Consider the following 15,036-nt stretch of genomic DNA (forward strand, 5'->3'; position numbering starts at 1 on the left):
AGCACTATCAGCACTGGGACTCCCACTACCATCACTCCCAACATCCATTATACTGCCCTGGGGCCGCACTCTTCCCGTGGAGAGTCACACTACCCTAGATGCACACCTCATCAGCCCCAGCGGTCTGCATGCAGCGGCGGTTCCTAATAACCGCAATCCACGGGTGGCGTAGTCGGACATTATCAGCAGAACATAGCAGACTACCATTGGCCTGACCACCCTGAGCCACGGAACCGGGTCGCCACTACTACCCCCATCGTCTCCCTATTGCCCGGATCCGAGTGCCCCACGGCCCAGGGGGCGAGTCAGCTTTGGCGTAGTCGGCAGGATTTCGTGCCCGCAACCACCGGGTACTGCGTGCCTGAAAAAGACTTTTGTAACTTACCTGTGGCAAAGTTTCCCGCCGTCCGGAGTCGTTTCCCGCCATCCGGAGCCGATTCCCGCCATCGGACGCCATCTTGGACCGTTTCCCGCCGTCTTCTGCCGCCTTCCCACCATCCGCAGCTGCTTCCCGCCATCGGACGCCATCTTCAGGACGCCGCGCGGGAAGAAGATGGGCGTGGACGTCAAAACCGCGCGAGATCCGAAGCTCCGCCCCACGCACCGACGCTGCGCAAGGTGCTGGAAGGGAGAGAGAGCGACGCTGACGTCATCAGGACGCGACGCCAGGTCCTCGTCCATAGCAGCAGCAGCGGAGCCGCGGCCTACAGAAGAGGATCGTCGGAAGGTAGGCCACGCGTAACTAGGGGGGGAGGAAGATGACGGACACAGAGGCGCCCACTACCACCAACGCAGCTGCAGCAGCGGTGATGCCCTTTTCCTTGCCCTACATCCCTGGAGCGGCCTGGCTGCCCAAATACTCAGGGGAGCCCCATGCCCTAACTGACTTCAAGGAAAGGCTATACAGTTTGTTCCACGTTTACCCCCTGACAGAGGAACAGAAGGTCAGCATATTAACAGGGCAGTTAACTGGCGCAGCCCAGCGGGAGGTAAAATCATGGCCCACTGAGGAGAAAAGGACTGTGAAGGGTATTCTGGCCCGGCTGCGGGGTACCTTTGACACACGTACCTCCGCTGAGATTAAAATGAGGTTCTATGGATGTAAGCAGCGGGCACAGGACAGCATCAGAGACTATGCCCTAAATCTGCAGGAAGCCTTGAGGGCTATTCAACAAACTGACCCTGGCAGTGTGCAGGAAACGGATAAGCTGCTAACAGAACAATTCATAGAAGGTCTGCTGTCTAGCGCCCACAGGGCCCAACTGCGCCTCATGTTCTTTCAGAACCCCGACCTGACCTTTGCCCAATTTAAGGACAGGGCCATAAGGGTGCTCCGTGAATCTGCAACCAGTAGCGCTATAAACCCCCGGCGCCCTGCTATCACTTACCACCAGGAGGCGGCGCCCTCCTCTATGGACTCCGTGGAGGCTGATGCACAGGCCCTGAACCAAGCCCCGTCGAAAGATCTGCACCACCAAGTCCAGGAGCTGACCAGGAGCGTCGCGGCGTTGACCAGGACCGTCCAGGCGTTGCAAGTGGACCCGTCAAGACCCATCGAGCTGGCTTCAAGTCCGGAGAATGTCCCATGGCGTCGACAGAGGAGGATCCCGTCGTTCCGAGGGAGGCCCACAGACCGCTACGCAGAGGATGGACAGCCCATTTGCCGTCAATGCAACCAGCCCGGACACATTTCCAGGTACTGTAATTTAAACGGGTCCAACCTGGGGCAGAGGGCCAACCCCCAGGCATAAGATCACCAGGCCCTTACAATTGGCGTAATAAGTACGTTGGGGGGCGCCCGGTTTTACCCGTGGTGCTGGACGGTATCCCCATGAGCGCCTTGCTGGATACTGGGTCACAAGTAACCACTATCCCTTATGTACTTTTTAAGCAATATTGGACTGATGCTGATATCACACGGTATCCAGACGGTAACTTGAGCATCATCGCCAGTAATGGCTTACCCGTGCCGCAGATGGGGTTCAAGGAGATGACCATTAAGATTGGTAAAGTTGAACTACCGGCACAGGGAGTGATTATTGTGGACATTGACCGTCATGAAAGTCACCCTAAAATAACTGTGGGTACTAACGTGATTGAAAATTGTCTTTCAGAGGTAATTGTAATCTTACAACAGGTGGCGGTGAATGCTAGTTCCAGCCAACAGAGAGTCCTCAACAAGGAGATAAAAGCCCTGATGAGACGGCAGCAGGTAGAACTGTCTGGTGGTGAGATCGGTAGCGTAAGACTGAGTGACCCATTCCCCATTTCCATGCCTCCCAAAAGTGAAATGATGATCTGGTGTCGGACTGCAATCGGGTTGAGAGGTAGAGACTACCAAGACATGGTAGAACCCGTGTACTCAGACAGCAGGCCCACCATTTTGACAGCCCGGGGGGTGGTTGATGTCCGTCATGGGAGGGTGCCCGTCCGCATCCTCAACATTGGGGAGAGGGAGGTACACTTACCCAGGTACGCTACACTTGCCAAGCTGTTTGTGGTCGAACACAAAGCTATCAGGGCCGTGGAACCTTTGCCTCCATCTCCACAGGCGGAGAGTAATGGCTCCCAGAAACAAAAGGAGGACTGGTGCCAGAAACTCCACGTGGGTGCTGACTCCACTCCCCTGCACCAAAAACAAGGAGTCTACTGGGTGGTACAGGAGTACGAGAGAGTCTTTAGTAAGCACCCGCTAGACTTCGGCAGAGTAAAGGGGATAGAACACCACATCCCCACAGGGAGCCACCCACCGATAAAAGAGAGGCACAGACCTGTACCCCCTGCACATTATCAGAACGCAAGGGGCATGCTAAGAGAGATGAAAGAAGCTGGGGTTATTAGAGACAGCTGTAGCCCCTGGGCAGCCCCCTTGGTTCTGGTCAAAAAGAAAGACGGCACCATGAGAATGTGCGTCGACTATAGACAAATCAACCGTATCACTCACAAAGACGCATATCCGCTGCCTAGAATAGAGGAGTCTTTAGCCGCACTAAAATCAGCTAACTTCTTTTCTACTTTGGACCTTACTAGCGGGTACTGGCAGGTTCCTGTGGCAGAGGCTGACAAGGAGAAGACCGCCTTCACCACCCCGATGGGACTGAGCGAATTCAACTGCATGCCTTTCGGGCTCTGCAACGCACCAGGGACCTTCCAGCGGCTGATGGAATGCTGTCTAGGGCACCGAAACTTCGAGACGGTCCTCCTTTACCTGGACGACGTGATCGTCTATTCGAAGACCTACGAGGACCATCTGAAGCACCTGGCCGAGGTGTTCGAAGCCCTGGCAGGCTATGGCCTGAAGGTGAAACCATCGAAGTGTCACCTGCTGAAACCAAAGGTCCAGTACCTAGGGCTCGTGGTAAGCGCGGAAGGAGTGGCCCCCGACCCTGACAAGGTCACGGCAATCAAGAGCTGGCCAAGCCCCTCGAACATCAAAGAGGTGAGACAGTTTCTCGGGTTGGTAGGCTACTACCGAAGATTCATCCCCGGGTTCACCAAGATGGCAGCTCCTATGCAGGACCTCCTGATCGGACAGTCTAAGTCCAGGAGCCAAAAGCCGCCCTTCAAGTGGGATAAACCGGAAGAGGAGTCCTTCCGCCAGCTAAAGATGGCCCTCACAGGGGATGAGATCCTGGCCTACCCTGATTATGGCCAGCCTTTCATTCTCCACACAGATGCCAGTAATGTGGGACTGGGAGCCGTATTGTCCCAAAACCAACAGGGCAGATAACAGGTGATCGCATACGCCAGCCGGAAGCTGAGGCCCACCGAAAGGAACCCGGAGAATTACAGCTCCTTCAAGCTAGAATTCTTGGCGGTGGTGTGGGCCGTGACGGAACGCTTCAAGCATTACCTGGCCTCCGCAAAGTTCACCGTGTACACGGACAACAACCCGTTGACACACCTGGACAATGCAAGACTGGGTGCCCTGGAACAGCGGTGGATGGCCCGTCTCTCCAACTATGACTTCGTGATCAAGTACCAGGCAGGCAAAACCAACGCCAACGCGGACGCCCTATCAAGGATGCCTCACTTACCTGAAGGTGACGAAGACCCAGAAGAGCTGGAGGAGGTAGAACTCCCCGCGTTTCACCGGTATGGAGCCGCTCAACACTCTCACCGCGTGAAGGAGGAGGATCTAACAACTGTGATGATGAATCCCCTACCTCACCACAGCTGGGCCGAGACCCAAGATAGTGACCCTGCAGTCCGCCTGGTGAAAGATCTGCTGACCCGGGAAGACGCCCGCTTAGATCCAGATGCCCCAGAGGAAGCCAAGCAGCTATGGAAGGAGAAGAGCAAGCTGTTCCTCTACGAAGGCAAGTTGTGCAGAAGGATTGTCAACCACCGGACGCACGAGCTGACCTGGCAAGTCATGGTCCCAAGGAGGGATGCAGCTATGGTCCTGGGGGCTTACCATGACAGAGCGGGACACTTCGGTTGGAAGAAACTGGAGTTCCTACTAAGAGGAAGATTCTTTTGGGTCGGCATGAGAGGAGCTGTAGAAAAATGGTGCAGAGACTGTGGCCCTTGTCACCTGAGGAGGAAGGACCGTGCCAGCCAGAAGACACCCTTGAGGCCCATCGTCACCACGCAGCCTCTTGAGCTGGTAGCTCTGGACCACGTCAAATTGGCTCCCAGCCGGTCAGGATACATCTATGCCCTGACAATCGTGGACCACTATTCCCGTTTTCTAGTGGTGGTCCCGGTAAAGGACTTGACAGCCCAAACAGCGGCCAGAGCCTTCCAGCAATATTTCTGCCGTCCACACGGGTATCCGGAACAGGTCCTGACAGACCAGGGTCCAGCGTTCGAGGCTGAAATCTTCCAGGAGTTCTGCAACCTCTATGGCTGTAAGAAGATTCGTACAATGCCTTACCACCCCCAAACCAACGGGATGTGTGAGAAGATGAACAATATAGTCATTGATCTCCTGAAGACGTTGCCCCTGGAGGAACGCAGCCTGTGGCCAGAAAAACTGCCGGACCTGATAGACCTATACAACAATATCCCGGTGAATGCTACAAACTGCACCCCGGCTTACCTGATGCGAGCTAGACCAGGAAAGCTGCCCGTAGACCTGGAGATGGGAGTCCTAATACCTGAGGACACCTCCCCGGATGCGGACTGGGATACGGAAAGGCAACTGCAGTACAAGAAGGTACAGGAGAGTGTGGAGAAGAGCCTGGCCCAGGTGAGAGAGAAGCAAGAAAGACTCTTCAATCAACACGCCCCTGCTAGTCCCCTAGAACCTGGTGAGCAAGTCCTAAAGCGAAAAAGAAGGCTACATAAGTTGGACGACCAGTGGGAAAGGGAACCCTACACCGTACTGCAGTCTGACCACGACAACCCAAAGGTGTGCGTAATCACCAAGGACGGAGGAGAAACCACTAGTGTCGTCTCCAGAGACCATCTCAAAAGGTGCCCTGAGCAACTCCGTAGTGCAGAAGAGGATCAGAGTGACCTTGAACCCGCAGAGGACAAAGAAGAAATGATCAGCACCGTTCTCGGAGAGTTCCCTCAGTCCTGGACTCGCATAAATGATGCCATAGTGGTACCTGTCCTGCATTTCCTGCAACCGGCACAGCAACAACCAACACCAGAGCCGGAAGGTGAAGAGGAGCAAGCAGTTCCAGAGGCAGAAGAGCCTGTACCAGCAGCCCAGGAGAGTCAACCCTCTGCTGACAGTGAGCCTGCCATGCCTGCGGTAAGCCAAAGGACCCGCAGACAGCTGCCTGCCCTACCTGTACACCCAGCTGGTAGCTGCACTCCTAACGCTAGTGGGGAAAGCCAAGTCAGTCCACCACCAGACAGTGGGCTACGTAGGTCAACCAGGAGCACAAAGGGACAGATACCCGCTCGCTGGAGAATATAGAGTGTACTAAAATTGTAAATAACCCTGTTGCCAAATGTTGAATTGTTTGCAAAGTTACATGCATGTTTGGTAATACTCTGTTTCAGTTTCTTGCAGCTACCGTAAGGACTCACAGGTTATGGACTTTTTATAACCGGGACCTTGTATGGACTGCGTTCAGAGCCTAACCCAGGAATGAACTAAGACTGTGAAGGACTTGGGGTAGGACAGACCCCCACCTGGTTAAGGCTCCCCGTTGTGCTGGTGATATGGACACCCGGTCACAGGCCACACTGTGACGTTAAGAACTCAATTTGTGCGTCGTCTGTCTATTAATGTTTTATTGTTATGCATATTGTCTTTGTTTACTGTTTAGTCCCGGAGTACTAAATTTCACTAGGGGGGAATGTGTCACCCTGGCCTGGATGCCACAAGTGTAATTAAAGCTGTGTCTGAGAGCAGGGGGGAGGTTCTCTAGTCAGGGGAACATTAGCATGCAATGCCTCCTGTCTCAGGCCAGTAGGGGGAGCAGGCTGCCCCTATAAAAGCTGGTGCTGGGGGCAGGGTTAGAGAGAACCCAGATGACCTGTCTCAGGACTGAGACGTGTCTCAGCAGAGCAGGGACAGACAGTTGCACTGCACCTAAGAGGAAGTGTGGTAGGAGGAGAGCCACAAGCCAGAGACAAGAGGCGAAGCAAGCCTGTCTTGGCAGATAACAGACTTAATCTACCAGACTTTGGTGTCTGAGGCTGGAAGGATTCCACATCCCCCAGCAGAGAACCAGTCCGCAAGGGACTGTATATTCCTTGGCCTAAGAAGCCTGGAGGCCCTGCCACAACAGAAGGGACCAGTAAAGCCATACAAGGCTGGGAGCAGAAAGGAACCCACGTCGCAGGCCATACAGGCGAGAAAACACGGAAAGCTCGGAAACGTGGGCTGTTACCCTATCAGGAGGAGATAGCCAGAAGGAGTGCAGAAAGCACGGTAGGCCTACACCCTCACCCTGACCAGGGCCAATTTCCCCGTTGCTCTCAGACATCCAGGTCCCCTCCTAGCCGGGACTGTTTGTGGGTCAGTTTACCTGTTTAGTAAAGACCCTGGACTGCAACCTGTTGTCTGTGTGCTCCTTGCTCCTCCAGCACAATCAGCACTGGGACTCCCACTACCATCACTCCCAACATCCATTATACTGCCCTGGGGCCGCACTCTTCCCGTGGAGAGTCACACTACCCTAGCTGCACACCTCATCAGCCCCAGCGGTCTGCATGCAGCGGCGGTTCCTAATAACCGCAATCCACGGGTGGCGTAGTCGGACATTATCAGCAGAACATAGCAGACTACCATTGGCCTGACCACCCTGAGCCACAGAACGGGGTCGCCACTACTACCCCCATCGTCTCCCTATTGCACGGATACGAGTGCCCCACGGCCCAGGGGGCGAGTCACATGTAATACACTGACTCACCAGTGACGTCTCTAGGTGAAGTCCTTCATCTTCGCTTTTCTTCTTCATCTGGCACAGACGGCCATCACTTCTTCCAGCCAGGAATCATCTGTGCAGAAAATAACACACAGTTATCAATAACTGATCTCTTCTAGGGAATATTCCCACTCCACCCCCCGACTTCTACACTACACCAGTTGAAGAAAAAAAGCAATATAGTGCCGCCCTGCACAGTAACAGGAGCCCGCTTTTGTCCTATCCCATGGAAAACAATTTCCTAAAAAGTAAATTATATTACAGAAGTAATAATGTCTCTAATTGGACTCTAAAATAATAATGTTCCTCACTGGCCACCATAAACTAATAAAGTATGTTCCTCAATCTGGCACCAAACAGTAATTAAGTCCCTTGTTCAGCCTGGCACCCCCATATATCCATCCTGGCCCCCCCTTCCCTGCATATATCCATCCTGACACCCCCCATATATCCCTTCTGGCTCCCATATGTCCAGTGTGACCCCTCCATATATTTATCCTAGCCCACGTGTATCGAGCCTGCCCCCTCCCATATACCCATCCTAGTCCCCCATGTGGCCCTCCTGTTCCCCCCATATATCCATCCTGGCCTCCATGTGTCCAGCCTGCCCCCCCACATATCCATCCTGGCCTCCATGTTTCCAGCCTGCCCCCCCATATATCTGTCCTGGCCTCCATGTGTCCAGCCTGCCCCCTCCCATATATCTGTCCTAAAGCCCCATGTGTCAAGCCTGCCCCCCCATATATCCATCCTGGTCTCCATGTGTCCAGCATGCCCCCCCTACATATCCATCCTGGCCTCCATGTATCCATCCTGCCCCCCCCCAATATATCCATCCTGGCCTCCATGTTTCCAGCCTGACCCCCATATATCCATCCTGGCCTCCATGAGTCCAGCCTGCCCCACCATATAGCCATCCTGCCCACCCTTTCCCATGTGTCCAGCCAGGCTCCCCCTTATGTGTCCAGCCAGGCTCCCCCCCTTGTGTGTCCAGCCAGGGTTCCCCCTTGTGTGTCCAGCCAGGCTCTCACCCTTGTGTGTCCAGCCAGTGTTCCCCCTTGTGTGTCCATCCAGGGTTCCCCCTTGTGTGTCCAGCCAGGGTTCCCTCTTGTGTGTCCAGTCAGGGCTTCCCCTTGTGTGTCCAGCCAGGGCTCCCTCTTGTGGGTCCAGCCAGGGTTCCCCCTTGTGTGTCCATCCAGCTCCCCCCTTGTGTGTCCAGCCAGGGCTCCCCCTTGTGTGTCCAGTCAGGGCTCCCCCTTGTGTGTCCAGCCAGGGCTTCTCCTTGTGTGTCCAGCCAGGGCTCCCCCTTGTGTGTCCAGCCAGGGTTCCCCCTTGTGTGTCCAGCCAGGGCTCCCCCTTGTGTGTCCAGCAAGGCCCCCCTTGTGTGTCCATCCGTTCCCCCCCTTGTGTGTCCAGCCAGGGTCCCCCCTTGTGTGTCTAGCCGGGCCCCCCCTTGTGTGTCCAGCCAGGGGCCCATCCCATTCTGCATCCACTCATATACACACAGACACACACACAGACACCTCTTACCTTCCTGCTCTCCCGTGCAGTGTCCTCCTTCTCCGGCGGCTGAGTTGCGCGCCTCCTTCACTGCAGGCGCATGACGATGACGTCATACGCCGGCCGGGGAAGGGAGACGCGCAGCTTCAGCTGCTTCACTGGGACGTGTGTCACGGCGGTTCAGGTAATGAACGCCGCGTGAGCGCGTCCCTGCATACACTGTGCCTGCGCTTTTAAAGGGCCCGTGCCCCTTAAAACCGCAGGTTTTTTTATTTTTTCATTCTCTTCTCCCCCTCTCCTCTGCAGAAGGGTACCCCGCCAGCCCAGTCCCACCCTGTTGATGACTTATCCTAAAATCGGTCATTAATATATAAGTCCTGGACAGTCCCGTTAAGCTTGTTTTACCTAGTTATAAAAGCCCTTTAAGTCCTCATTATAAGGTAAGGTATGAATGGATCTAATTAAATTCTCCAAAGAGAACTATTTATACATTTTAGTCACTGTGAGCTTTCTACAAGATATTGCGGGCAGTATATAGCGAATATACGGACACAGAGCCATTCGCCGGCTCAGATTGCCAATAAGCACCTTGTAAATATGAGACCTTGACATCATAGGTTACTTGGCTTAATATGAAATTGTCCCTCATGTGTACCGCATTGTGGGCAGGGACTATATGTACATCACTGCAGAATATGTTGGCAATAAAAAGTCAACAGAAATGAATATCATGCAGATCCTCACCAGGACTCCAGCAGTGTCACCATCCTGCCACCATACAGCTATAGAAGGACAATAAACCTGCAGGGTTCTCCCCTCAGTTATTTTTTCCTTTAATTTTATTATCTGTTTCTTACTCACAGTGAAAGAACAGTCATCAGATATTTTATTGTTCACTTTTTATTTTACAGTCTCAGCTCTGAAGAATAGAACGTCTTATGAATAAATGACAGCTCACTTATTACAGTGGTGGCCAAAAGTATTGGCACCCCTGCAATTCTGACAGATAATACTCAGTTTCTTCCTGAAAATGATTGCAATCACAAATTCTTTGGTATTATTATCTTCATTTAATTTGCTTGCAAGGAAAAAATACAAAAGAGAATGAAGCAAAAATCAAAACCTTGATCATTTCACACAAAACTACAAAAATGGGCCAGACAAAAGTATTGGCACCTTCAGCCTAATACTTGGTTGCACAACCTTTAGCCAAAATAACTGCGAACAACCGCTTCCGGTAACCATCAATGAGTTTCTTACAATGCTCTGCTGGAATCGTAGACCATTCTTCTTTGGCAAACTGCTCCAGGTCCCTGATATTTGAAGGGTGCCTTCTCCAAACTGCCATTTTGTGATCTCTCCACAGGTGTTCTATGGGATTCAGGTCTGGACTCATTGCTGGCCACCTTAGAAGTCTCCAGTGCTTTCTCTAAAACCATTTTATAGTGCTTTTGGAAGTGTGTTTTGGGTCATTGTCCTGCTGGAAGACCCATGACCTCTAAGGGCGACCCAGCTTTCTCACACTGGGCCCTACATTATGCTGCAAAATTTGTTGGTAGTCTTCAGACTTCATAATGCCATGCACACGGTCAAGCAGTCCAGTGCCAGAGGCAGCAAAGCAACCCCAAAACATCAGGGAACCTCCGCCATGTTTGACTGTAGGGACCATGTTCTTTTCTTTGAATGCCTCTTTTTTTTTTCCTGTACACTCTATGTTGATGGTTTTTCCCAAAAAGCTCGACTTTTGTCTCATCTGACCAGAGAACATTCTTCCAAAACATAGTAACATAGTTTGTAAACATAGTTAGTAAAAGCCGAATAAAGACTTGCATCCATCAAGTTCGACCTGTTAGTTCTGTAATTGCTAAAGTTGATCCAGAGGAGGGCAAAAACCCCAAATGATTTGGCCAATCTTCACCTGAGGAAAAATTCCCTCCTGACTCTGAAACCAGCAGTCAGAATAAATCCCTGTATCAACTTACTATTTTATTTTATTTTTAAGTATATGCTGAAATCTGCCTGGTATCTAGAAATGCATCCAGTCCCCGCTTGAACTGGTGTAGTGAATCTGACATCACCGTCTCCTCACTCAGTGAATTCCATATTCTCACTGCTCTTACCGTAAAGAACCCCTTCCTATGCTGGTGCTGAAACCTTTTCTCTTCCAGTCTTAGTGAATGCCCTCTTGTTACCGTAATATCCCTCCTTTTGAACAAATCCCTGGCAAGGTCTCTATACTGTCCCCTAACATATTTGTACACATTTATTATGTCCCCCCTCAACCTTCTCTTTTCCAGGCTGAATAGTCCTAGTTTTGCCAACCTCTCTGGGTATTGCAGTCCCTCCATTCCCTTTATTAATTTTGTTGCCCTCCTTTGTACCTTTTCAAGCTCATTTATATCCTTTCTATATATTGGGGCCCATAACTGAGCACAGTATTCCAAGTGTGGTCTGACCAGTGCTTTGTACAGTGGAAGAACAATGTTCTCATCCTTTGCAGCTATACCTCTTCTGATACATCCCATTACCCTGTTTGCCCTTACAGCAGCGGCCTGACTTTGGGCACTCCAATTTAGTTTGCCATCAATCAAGATGCCCAAGTCCTTCTCCATCTCTGAATTCCCCAATGATTTCCCATTCAGTGAGTACTGGTGACTTCCATTTTTCCTTCCCATATGTATGACCTTACATTTCTCCTCGTTAAACCTCATTTGCCATTTAATGCTCCACCTACCCAGCTTATCCAAATCCCTCTGTAGGTCTGCACTGTCCTCTTTTGTATTAATTGTTTTACATAACTTTGTGTCATCTGCAAATATTGATATTTTACTATTTATCCCGTTGACTATGTCGTTAATAAAGATATTAAATAACATTGGGCCTAGTACAGACCCCTGTGGTACCCCACTAGTGACGCTTACCCAATCTGAGTATATTCCATTTATAACCACCCTCTGCCTTCTATCCTTTAGCCAGTTAGCTACCCACTTGCAGACATTTTCCCCCAGCCCCATCATTCTCATTTTGTATACCAACCTATTATGTGGCACGCTATCGAAAGCTTTTGAGAAGTCGAGATACACGACATCCACTGGTTCCCCCTGATCTACTCGAGAGCTAACCTCCTCGTAGAAGTCAATCAGGTTTGTTTGGCAGGAGCGATTCCTCATGAATCCATGTTGGTTCGGGATTAAAAGATTATTAGCATCAAGATGCTCCGTAATTGCCTCTTTAATGAAGCTTTCAAAAATTTTGCCCACAACGGACGTCAGACTCACCGGCCGATAGTTTCCGGCGTCACTTTTCGCTCCCTTTTTGAATATTGGCACTACATTCGCCTGTCGCCAATCAAGTGGCACAGACCCAGTCTCAACAGAGTCCTTAAATATAAGATATAACGGTCTGTCTATCACATTACTTAGTTCCCTTAGTACCCGTGGGTGTATGCCATCAGGTCCTGGTGATTTGTTTATTTTAATGTTACTGAGGCGTTTCTGTACCCCAGCTTGGGTTAGATTTGTCATACTTAGTGGAGGATTAAGCTTGTCACTTCTCATTTCTCCTGTTAGTTCGATTTCCTTTGTGAAAGTTGTCGAAAAAAAATTATTTAATAGATTAGCTTTATCCTCATCTTTCTCTATGATTTTGCCTTCCTCACTTTTTATCGGTCCAATATTATCCGATTTAATCCTTATACTATTTATATACGTAAAGAACAGTTTGGGATTTGATCTACTTTCCCTAGCAATACGTCTCTCTGTTTCCTCCTTCGCTATTTTTATTTGTTTTTTGCAGGTTCTCGTTTTTTCCTTGTAACACATTAGTGCCTCCTTACTGTTTTCCTGTTTTAATCTCTTGAATGCCTCTTTTTTGCTATTTAACGCCCCTTTTACGTTCTTGTTCAACCATATTGGTTTCCTCTTATTTCTGGCCCTTTTATTCCCATACGGTATATACCTCTCGCACTGAGTATTCAGAATTCTTTTGAAGGTTTCCCATTTACTATTCGTATTCCTTTGATTAAGAACTTTGTCCCAGTCAATAAGTTGAAGGCTTTCTTTCAGCTGATCAAACTTCGCCCTCCTAAAGTTTAATGTTTTTGTTGTTCCCTTATTGATAACCCTACTGAAGGGCATTTTGAAGTCGATAATATTATGGTCGCTATTACCTAGGTGCCCCCCTATCTGTACCTCAGTTATTCTATCAGGCCTATTAGTCAATATTAAGTCTAACACGGCCTTCCCTCTCGTTGGTTCCTGCACTAGTTGGGAGAGATAATTATCCTTAATATTTGTCAAGAACCTTTTTCCTTTCTGAGATCTACAGGTTTCTGTTTCCCAGTCAATATCCGGGTAGTTGAATTCCCCCATTACAATCACTTCATTATGTTTTGCTACTTTGTCTATTTGTCCTAATAGCAGATTCTCATTCTCCTCTGTTATATTGGGTGGCTTATAGCAGACCCCCAGTAATATTTTATTATTATTTTTAGTTCCCTCTATCTCTACCCACATGGACTCGACCCCCTCTTCTCCCTCTCCTATATCTTCCCTTAGTCTGGGTTTTAGACATGACTTTACATATAAGCAGACTCCTCCGCCTTTCCCCTGTTTCCGGTCCCTTCTAAATAAACTATAATCTAATAAATTTACCGCCCAGTCGTAGCTATCGTCTAGCCAAGTCTCTGTTATACCTACGATGTCATACCTCTCCTCCCATATAAGCGCCCGCAGCTCATCCGCCTTATTGGTCAGGCTTCTTGCGTTGGTCAGCATGCAAGATAAAACTTTGTGGTTATTTAGCATCCTATTCTTCTCTAACGATCTAACTGTACTATCCCCACCCCCCTCTCCACCCTCATTATATTCACTTCTCCCCTTCCCCCTTGCTTGCCTCACATCCCACCTATTTCCTTGGTTCCCCCCCCCCGTCTCTAGTTTAAAAACTCCTCCAACCTATTAGCCATCTTCTTCCCCAGCACTGCTGCACCCTCCCCATTGAGGTGCAGCCCGTCCCTACGGTAGAGCCTGTAGCCGACCGCGAAGTCGGCCCAGTTCTCCATGAACCCAAACCCTTCTGCCTTGCACCAACTCTTTAGCCACTTATTCACCTCCCTAACCTCCTGTTGGCGCTCCTGTGTGGCTCGCGGGATTGGTAGTATTTCTGAGAAAACTACCTTGGAGGTCCTTGCCCTAAGCTTCCTACCTAGGTCCCTGAAATAATTTTTAAGGACCCTCCATCTACCACTCACTTTGTCATTGGTGCCGATGTGGACCATGACCGCTGGGTCTTCGCCAGCCCCACCCAGTAACCTGTCAACCCGATCCGCGATGTGCCGGACTCGAGCGCCAGGGAGGCAGCACACCGTTCGGCGATCCCGGTCTTTGTGACAGATTGCCCTATCTGTCCCCCTAATAATAGAGTCACCCACTACCAGAACCTGTCTTGCCTGCCCTACACTTCCCCCCTCCCCCTCATTACTGGAGCATACACTCCCCCGGCGGTCAGAGGATCTGTCATGCTCCAATAATGCCGGTTCTGAACCAGCCTTCCTATACTTCTTCCCTCTATCCCTCCTTACTGTTATCCAGCTCCCTGCCTGTTCAGCCTGCACTTCCCCTCTATGCTCCACCCCCAGTATTGACCCATTGAGTGTCTGCTCGGTGAGCAGCAAACTCCGTTCTATGTTGTCGATGCTCCTCAGTACCGCTATCTGAGCACTTAGATCCAGAATTTGGGCTTCCAAGTGCACGATATGCTCACATCTCTCGCAGCAGTATGGATCCTCGAGCGGGTGCTCACGGAATGCATACATTGCGCAAGATGTACACTGCACGGCTCCGTCCAACATGGACGTCATTCTAAATATGGGGATACAGTCAGTATATATATACAAGTACAAAACACAATTATTTATATATAGGTGTATGGACGGGGATCAATTAGGGATGTGCAAGTGTATCAATTAGATATCGGCGGGGGATCAGTTAAGTATGGACGGGGGATCAATTAAGTATCAAGTATGGACGGGGGAATCAGCTAAGTAGGTCAGGTGGATTAATTAAGTAAAAAGTAAAGTAAAGAAAGAATGAAATACAGTCAGCAATTTAGTCCTAAGTCCTCCCTTCCAAACTCCCTGAATCCAAAGTCACTGAAAAACAAGTCACACACTTACTTTCGTTCGCACTTACGCTCCGGACAC

Source organism: Phyllobates terribilis, unplaced genomic scaffold, assembly GCF_046119375.1.
Source record: "Phyllobates terribilis strain yellow unplaced genomic scaffold, ASM4611937v1 Scaffold_70__1_contigs__length_7381418, whole genome shotgun sequence".
Lineage (NCBI taxonomy): Eukaryota > Metazoa > Chordata > Amphibia > Anura > Dendrobatidae > Phyllobates > Phyllobates terribilis.